This window comes from Ornithodoros turicata, chromosome 1, assembly GCF_037126465.1.
Source record: "Ornithodoros turicata isolate Travis chromosome 1, ASM3712646v1, whole genome shotgun sequence".
Lineage (NCBI taxonomy): Eukaryota > Metazoa > Arthropoda > Arachnida > Ixodida > Argasidae > Ornithodoros > Ornithodoros turicata.
The window spans coordinates 232,115,925-232,124,857 of NC_088201.1; the positions used below are offsets into that span (position 1 = coordinate 232,115,925).

General features: G+C 46.2%; 1 long non-coding RNA gene across 1 annotated transcript; it reads left to right on the forward strand.

Moving 5' to 3' along the window:
• The first annotated feature begins 875 nt into the window (after positions 1 to 875).
• Positions 876 to 1,531, forward strand: LOC135377164 (uncharacterized). Its single transcript, XR_010418073.1, has 2 exons — positions 876 to 1,017; positions 1,415 to 1,531. It is a non-coding gene; the product is annotated as an uncharacterized LOC135377164 (long non-coding RNA).
• The last annotated feature ends 7,402 nt before the right edge of the window (positions 1,532 to 8,933 follow it).

Sequence of the window (8,933 nt, forward strand, 5' to 3'; positions counted from 1 at the left end):
CACCCAAAGACGCTTACCAATAAATATTGAAATCCATGACGAGTTGTCTCATTTTACTGTAGGTCGTCATGGTAAATAGATGTCCGGAGATGTTCTGCTACACCTTGTCCTTTCTGAGTGCTGTTTCCCTGTTCGTTTTCGTAGCTACAACAGAATTTACAAAACCAACACTGAAACAGGGAAAATGCACTACCGTGACTCAGATTGACCATAACATCTACGTCCACCGATGTCCAGCTGCAGTAACTGCCGTACGCCTTTGGCTCAGCAATGGTCATCCGACGAGATACGGAGTAAATCTGTCGCAAAATGATACACGTCAACTATGGCATTGCTTGAAAGAAGCAAATGTCGCGCACAATTATTATAACTTCGAGTGCTCGAAGCTATGTGAAATAAGCTTCGAACCCAGGCAAGTAATAGAACGATGTCCCGGCAATGTGTACAATATTGCAAGACTCATTGGGAATGGAAAGCACAGCGGTTACGGTATCACTCTTTCGAAATCGGCTACCATGTCTCTGCTGTCTCATCTGAGCGAAACAATAAAAAGAATTTAAAACAAATACATGCCCGCATTTCATTTAGCTATAAAATACACTGTAACACAAGAAATGGTTTGAAATACTCACATCACTTGGCTCTTACGTGGCACACTCACTGCTGGAAGCTCGTACGTGGCAGACAGCGTATACCACCAGTCGAAAATTCATCTTGCGAGGGCGATAACGGTTTCTTTTTTGTGTGTGTGTGATTGGTGTTCCCAAAGAGCATTTGGAAAAAGCCAGACGGGTGTTTCGCGGTTGTGTTATCATACCAAAAGAAGAAGAAAAAAGAGCGTGTCGGCAAGAGGTATCGCATTTCACATGCTGCTCCTGCGAAAGGAGAAGCTGTCCACGATGCATTCACGTGATCCTTCCTTCCCTTGAAATAAAACAAAAATGAAGGGTCTTATAAGCTAGCTGTCGACGACTGAGACCGATCAGACCTTCATCGACGACGCAACTTTGAAAGGATGTGAGTATACCTCTTGTCTTTATGCCTTTTTTTTGTTATTTTTATTTCGAAACGATCACAGCTGGTAACCGCAATACGTAGTCATGCAATGCTTCTCGATTCGTTGTATGCTGTTGTCGCAATGCGCAACACAAGTTTGGAAATGTGTGTGTATAGAACACCTCTATTTTATTGTGATTGTTGTCACTGGGTTATTTACTTCCAAACGTCGTACTCCTATGCAAATGCATGACACAGTAACAGAGACATATCGGAAAGTGGAAAACGTTAACCGATTCTTTGAGAATGCTGCTTGTTGTTGTTGCGTGACACCTGATCGAGATTTGAGTCATCCTAGACTTTGTCCTGATTGAGAAGAGCATTCACAGGATGTTTCGTTTTCCCTTTGTTTTTGCAGATTGCTTCTGTACAAGGATGAAGTCAAGCAAGACTCTGGTAATTTGTAACATATCTTTCGTTAGTTGAATAAAAGAGTAGTAAAATAATGTGCTGAAATAAAAAAGGAATATATACAGTGTTGTCTGGTCTCTGATATACATCATTATTTGAGTGTACTTATCAAATGGGGAGAAAAATCATGCTGTGACGCGGCATTTAGTTTTTTTGTCAAATGAAACCGTAAGTACAGACGGTCAAAAGCTTGAAACTAGAGGGACATCTGGTAACCATTCAAAAACCTGCGTTGACGTTGTCACAGCGAAACTAGCGTGCTGCGGTTTGAAACCGAAATTACAGTCGGTCAATAGCTTGAAACCAGAGGGCATCTGGCAACACCTAGGAATTCGAAACTGAAACCAGAACTACACGTGGAGCAACCAAGCTTGGCGTCCATTCATTTAAAACCGAAACCGAAACTACAGACGGCCAAAGCTTGAAAACTAGAGGGCGCTTGGTGGGAACCGAAACTACCTGGCGCTCTGACGCGGCAACCAAACTAGGTGACGGACTGACGTCAACCCGATCGGAAAAATACTATTAAATGTCATCAGATGTTATTGCCTGTTATTAAATGTCATTTGTGTGTTATTACATGTCACTTGCGTGTTATTACATGTCATTTGCGTGTTATTACATGTCATTGCGTGTTATTAAATGTCATTAAACGTGCATCCAGGTGCCCATCAAACACTATCGACACGTGAGTTCCCATTGTTTACCCGAGTTAACCGTTACCTTATCCTGGCGGCGCATGTTATTGAAACCTGGGAACCCATTGTTCACACTATCGATACATGATTTCCATTGTTTTCTGATATATCTTATCGTGCGTGTGCGTGTCGCATGTAACCTGAGCGGCCCATTGTTACCAAATGCAATATCTATCACTACTTACGCCACTGCTGGCAGTACTTCGATGTCAAGGCACAGTATTTCGAAATATTCGTTAGTTCTGATGCAATCGTCTGTCTGCTTTTCACACGCATTCTCTACCTCTCGGCAGCAAAAACCGTAGTATCCACCGTAGTATCCGTCGGTTTGCATTTCACACATGAACACCTGCACGACGAAAAAACAGCGCTTGTTTCGGCTTACATAAATGCTTCTCCCTGATACATGGAAATTTCACAAAGCAGTCCATGTTCACAGCACGGTGAGCTACTCCTGAGGACGAATGTGACTCCGATTAATCTATGGACGAGGAATCTTCTGCTGCGAAGAACACACTTTCCACCACGCTAACGCACGAACAACAGTTCTGTGTGAGTGACAGTTCTCGAATGCGGAATTCCAGCGCACTTATTCCAAAAGGCTCGACATTCTCGACGTAGAAAGCGGTCACAAATGCCCACTGCCATTTTCGTTTTCGCCGGATTAGCGCCCGGAAGTGCGCGTATTACATGCGTCCTCGACAGATGGCGCGGGGTCATGCCATTGTTGACAGACTGCTCGGTTTCCTACTAGGTCCCAGGACATGCGATTATGGAAAATTCGATTACAGAAAAACTACAGCGATTTCAGCGGAGTTCTTTGACATTTGAGCTTTTGAAGGTTCAAGCTTTTCGCTGAACATAAAGTTTCGATAGGTTTATATTCACTTTTCGGTCCCTTTAACCTAACCTAACCTAACCTAACCTAACCTAACCTAACCTAGCCTAAACCTAACTTAACCTAATCCTAACCTAACCTAACCTAAACCTAACCTTAAGCTAACCCTAACTCTAACCTAACCCTAACCTAAGCCTAACCTAAGCCTAACCTAAGCCTAACCTAAGCCTAACCTAACCCTAACCTAAACCTAACCTAACCTAAACCTAACCTAACCTAATCTAAACCTAACCTAACCTAACCTAACCTAAACCTAACCCAAACCTAACCTAACCTAACGGTACAGAAGGAAAAACCTAACCCTAACCTAACCCTGACCAAACCTAACCCTAACCTAACCTAACCCTAAACCTAACCTAATGGTACAGAAGGAAAAGCCGCCAGGAGGACATTGAAGACGCTGGACATTGGAGTCAGCTAGCGGGGCAGTAAAACGGGCACAGCTAGAGTAATATTCGGTTGTTATGGGCTGTTATGTTGAAGGGAGAAAACGGCTAATTCCGTATTACAAGGTATTTAAGCGGTTAGTATTACGTGTTGAAGGTTCATGCGAATTGTGGGTCAACAGCCCGGAGGGAAGACAGGGTCCATACAGGCTTTTACGGCCGGAGTGAACGGCGGCTTTGTTAGAGTGTGGAGGGGATTACGTGAATGAAGTGATCTTTGCTCCAGACCGGTTACAGAAATGGGAGGTTCACGAACAAGGGGACCAAACGGGACAGCAGGCAGGAATCGATGAGCGTTCCGAAAGACAAGGAGGTTAGTGATTACGTGGGGAAAATTCAAGGTCGAGCAAAGCGTTTTTTTTAAAGATTAGGTTTAAAAGATAAGAAAAATAAGGCAAGCCAGCAAAGGAGTTTTTGTAAAGATAAGGTTTAAAAGATAAGGGCTCTGAATTCCTGGTGAGACGTCAGGGTGGTGCATCAGAATTGCTCTCAGACATCAGCGTGTAGGGTCTTCCCATTGACCGTCTCAATCATGTGTCCGGTTCGTGGATTTAAGTGAGTTGTCACTGGACCCTTGTTCTGTCGTCTGTTGCTCTTCGCTTTGGGGCACCTCCGCCTCTCATTTCCAATTCCTGATCAAAGGCCATATACGCCGTATCCGTGTAAATACTGGAACAGGGGCGGATTTAAGGTTGTGTCATGGGGGCAGTCTGAGGGAAATTTCGTGCTTTGCGGCAGAGCATCATCCAGGATATAGGGTTTTTACATAGGGAACACAACTGTATGGGGGCGGTCACCCCCCCTCGCCCCTCTCCCTTTAATCCGCTCCTGTACTGGAACCTATACGAACGCAAGCATATAGCTGCTGATTTCGTGCCACTCTTTTCTCGCAGTTGCGAAAACTGGAAGGCAACTTATCCCACCCCGATCCACGGCAGCGCACCACATCAAGAATGTGTTTCAAATAAACGTACACTATAGCAGTGCAGCGTCTGTTGTCATCTTATTTGAATTTAACCTTTTATTCCCGGGAAGCACTTGGAATGTGCACTCTTAAAATTTGAACACTGGTGTAACTGCGATGAAATCAGGGTGCCTGAATGTCTCCACACACCCTTAAATACATTTTAACGTTAAACAATAAAGTAACTGTGCATAACGGGTGCTTCGAGGGTGTTGTGGGTGTAAAGCACTTGCTTTTGCCTGGCGTCTAACGTGGTGTTTAGCCTAGTGTTTTTTAGTGTCTTCCCTGGCCAGCCTCGGGTACTCCATCTCTCTCGCAACACTACTACACTACACTATCTAGGGTGTGGCAGATGTGGACAGGTGCCATGGGCGCCAGGTGAACAGGGGCGCCATTATACGGTCGGGTGTGAATGTGCCAGGTCGGGCACTCAACTTGGCACATTCATAAATGATCTAAAGCACCCGCCATTAGGGAGGTTGTAGTGTGAAACCTAGTGCGGATCTCACGAAAACGCATCCCCAAGGACATCATGTTAACCATGTTGCCATGGGCGCAGGTAGCTCTAGATACGCCACTGCTACTCGGCACACCGTGCAGTGGTGTAACCGCGGCGATTCTTCACTACCTGCGTGATAGCGGTCTCCTCAGCAGCCTCTGACATCGTGTGTGGGACGGCGGGAGACCACTGAACCTCAATCGCCTTACTTTTAACTACCGCAAGACTACGCACTAAAGGATGATTTCTTAAGGAATGGCAAGCCGTCATTCTGGCTCACCTTTCCTGTGAAAATAAATAAATCTTCCTTCACTTTCTTTGGTGGCCAACTTTGCGCATGGGTATAAAAGGGGTGTAAGAAGGCAGAATGTTTGGGGAGTTCCACGAAGCAAGGGTGCTGAAGGGGTGCTGAAGGGTGCAAGGGTGATGTGGAGTATGGTGAATCCCATAATGTGGTTTCAATCACAGTTCGAGACGAAGAGTGAGATGGTGAAATCTCCGTACTTAATACTGTTAGCTGGTGCTGTCTACGAGCCCACTTGGCCTAAAAACAAACAAGAAAGCAGGACTAGCAGGACTTTCGTGCTTGGGAAGGATCATTGAAGGATAAAGGAGCGTCATCGGAACATGGACAGGTTTGTGCTGAATTAGCTCTGTGTCTTCCGCATAATGCACATAAAACTTGCATTCCTCTCGCTCACAGACTAGTCATAACATGCAGAGGCACTGACGCATACAAACACTATTAAAGAAATGTAACAAATTAATATATTCAGCATGTACCTCAGCCCATGTTCATCGCAACATTGTGTGATGCACACAATACCGCACCTCAGACTGTGCAAAGGGTTGCAAGTTGAGTTCCTCAGATTGGAACCTACAAATATGACGGAGCACATGACGTGGGGTTTCTCAGTCTTTTTTTTGTCCGTTACTCCGCACACTCAACAAATCTGGCTCGTACTGCGAAAATGCATCCGCGAGACATAATTATTGGCTGCGTGTTACAACGGAAGCGTGTAAGTGGCCGTCAAACCCTATTGTTGTGAGCCTTCTAGGCAACATAATGATGTGGCAGTTTATCGAATATATACGGGTGATGAAACTCTGGCAAGTCACCTTCACATTCCTGCGACGTGCGTTCCGCCATTCCGTTTTCTAGTTTTTATGGAGACAAAGGTTGCTTCCCGACCGTCATTATTCGTAATATGCAACCTCAGCAACTCAGGTTCAACTTCAGAAGGAAGCTTTCTTGCAGCCTTCTGCTGTCAGAGTCGCAGCTGAGGTCTGCTGCGTCCACAAATACGTTTGATAGAGTTGGTGACGCTGGGCAAGTGGGAAGGCTATGTTTTTGGAAGTTTCGCTATTTCTTGCTGTTTATGAAGTATTGACAGTATTCATGCTTTCCCTCATACTTGGTCGACGAGAATGAAACGAGGGGCCCCTGCTTGCATATGTACGTTGGATATAGTGAAGGATGTAACGCATCTTCCATGCAGCACTAACTTGTGGAAACAACAAATTCCTGTCTGAAGAACTGAATCCGGCGACAAAGGTACGGCACATGGTCAACAGAGATGTCGCTGCACATGATAAGGTCAGCAACCTCTTTGAACAGGAGGTACAGCTTACCTACCTTGTTGCCAGGGTGCACATGCTTTCACGAAAGATATACGCCTCAACAGACAAAATGTATGCGATGCACAACTTTACAGGACTCCAGTGCTGAAGAGTGTAGCTCGTGACACTGTCTCCGGTTTGGTTTTGAGCCGCACGGGTCGTACGTAAAATTTTGCATGCGGTCATCCAAAGTGTCCAGGGAGAAGTGTCATTCTTTAGTGAGTGTGGAAAAAACATGCTAAAGAGGAAGGGTGTTACACGTTCATTGATGTCGTGCATGAGTGGACTCGAAGCCTTCAAATGTGACCGGGCGTGGCCACTTCGCTCCATATAACGACGACGCTGGAGGGCTTTGCAGCATGTTAACGGGGCAGCTGTGGCCATCTGGGGAACGCATAATAAAATACTTCTCGCGGTACTTGAGAGAAAATTCGTGGTCCAGGGCCATTCGTGAACGACACACACCGCCACGATTGAAGTTTGCCGCAGATGCACCTTCACGATGAGCTGAGAAGTTGTCACCCGTAAGGCAGACTACTGATAGAGTGCACCTCTTTGAATTCACAATGATCCCTGCTGTTTTCCATTCAGAATTGTCTTTGACAGGTGGCTCAAGAAAAGAGCGTGGTCCGTGCTCCACAACAAGTTCGCCGCTTACAATCAGCGCCAGATGCATGTGTTCCAGAAGTGACGTGTATTCTGAAGGCACGTTGAGTGCGGCAAAGCACACATCCATCAGCTTGTGCTTTCCCCCTTTTAGCATCTAGGGGATCGCATATATCAAATTCGTCTGTATAAAGCTGAATGCACAATTTGTTTTTGTCCCCTTAAGAGTGGTTGTCATACAGTTTAATGCTATACCATCAAAAACTGTCGCGAGACAACCATCCCTGACTCCCTGTAAAATTGCGCATGACAGCAAATTCCACGTGGTGCTTGAGTATCTTCAGTGTAGGGATGTATTAGAAAGGCTTCCCATTTGGTTGTCCGTCCAGGTGTATCGACAATCATTGGCTTAGCAAATGCCAAAGTGTCTTTCCAGAAGCGTTCACGTCCATTCTTCGCCTGCAGCGCTGGTAGTTCTGTAAAGGGAGACTTTGCAAGGGCTCGAAAGAAAATTAGGTGGGAAGCATGCCGCACACGAACCATCCACTCGATAGCGAATACAGCGTTCGCGTTCAGTTTGCGCGTGTAATGAATTCGTAAATAATGACAATAGCAGACCGGAATCAAAATGCGAAGGGCAGAAAACTACGGCCGTTCGTCCGAATGGAGGGTGCTGATACGTCACCCAGCAACGTTGCCTACTAGGAACCCTTCATTCAACTTTGCCGGAAGCCCGATTATGTCAGCAAGGGGTTGCTTTGAGTTCCCTGTCGCTACACGTGTAGCAAGTCGGCCTGCGCCTGACTAACCTTTCTTCTTCTTTTTCTTTCGTTAAACATATCCCCCAAGTTTGTTTACAGAGGCGAGGCGCTCGTCTGGAGACAAACCGGACGAAATGAAATCTACACAGTGTTAGAACAAGATAGTATTTTGTACACATGTTCCGGACGTCCCGAACGCTACGCATATACCGCAACCTTCGTGGTGAATTTCTCACGGTCTCCACCTTTAATGACGTCACCTATGGCTGTTGGATGATGCCTATCTGAGTGTGCTGCAAAAAGAAAAGTATTGCATAGAGTTCTGCAGCTGTGGATGAGGTTTGATGCGAAGGCGACGTCTTTCAACCAACGGCCTTCGGATGGGATGACATATACTGATGCGGACTGCTATTTAGAGATGCGCGTCGCTGTAAGCGGCAGTAAATGTACAAAACATCCCTTTTACGAGAGGCTAAAACTTCCCTTAAATGGGCTCGAAGGACTTGAGGTCTCTGCGGTCCTGGATGTCCGGAAGACGTGCGAAGGCGGGTGGCACAGGCGGAGACCAGGGGCAGTTCGGCGATGTGAAGTCCTTATGTGTGAACCCAGTGAGAGCCTGGCAAGGCCTCTCCGCTACGCGATGGAAATGGCGTTCAGGACGGTATGGAATTCTCCTGAGGAGTGGGTGGCAGGAAATGTATGGTGAATGAAATGAAATAAATGTAGGAAGTGTCGCGCCGTTTCCCACTGACGGAGGTCCTCCACCGGGAGTTGACCAGCTTCAGCTCGGACCTGCCGCGTTTCAGCCATTCTTGGAAATCCCAGGTACCGATGAAGGCTTCGCGCGAACAGGGTCCGAAAGGTATTTAACGACATTGTTGAAACCCCTATGCAAGACTGGAAGACTGTAAAGCGCAGTTGGCCTCACCAAAGCCGCCTGAACGGCTAGAAGGGAGAGTTAATTACAGCCTAAG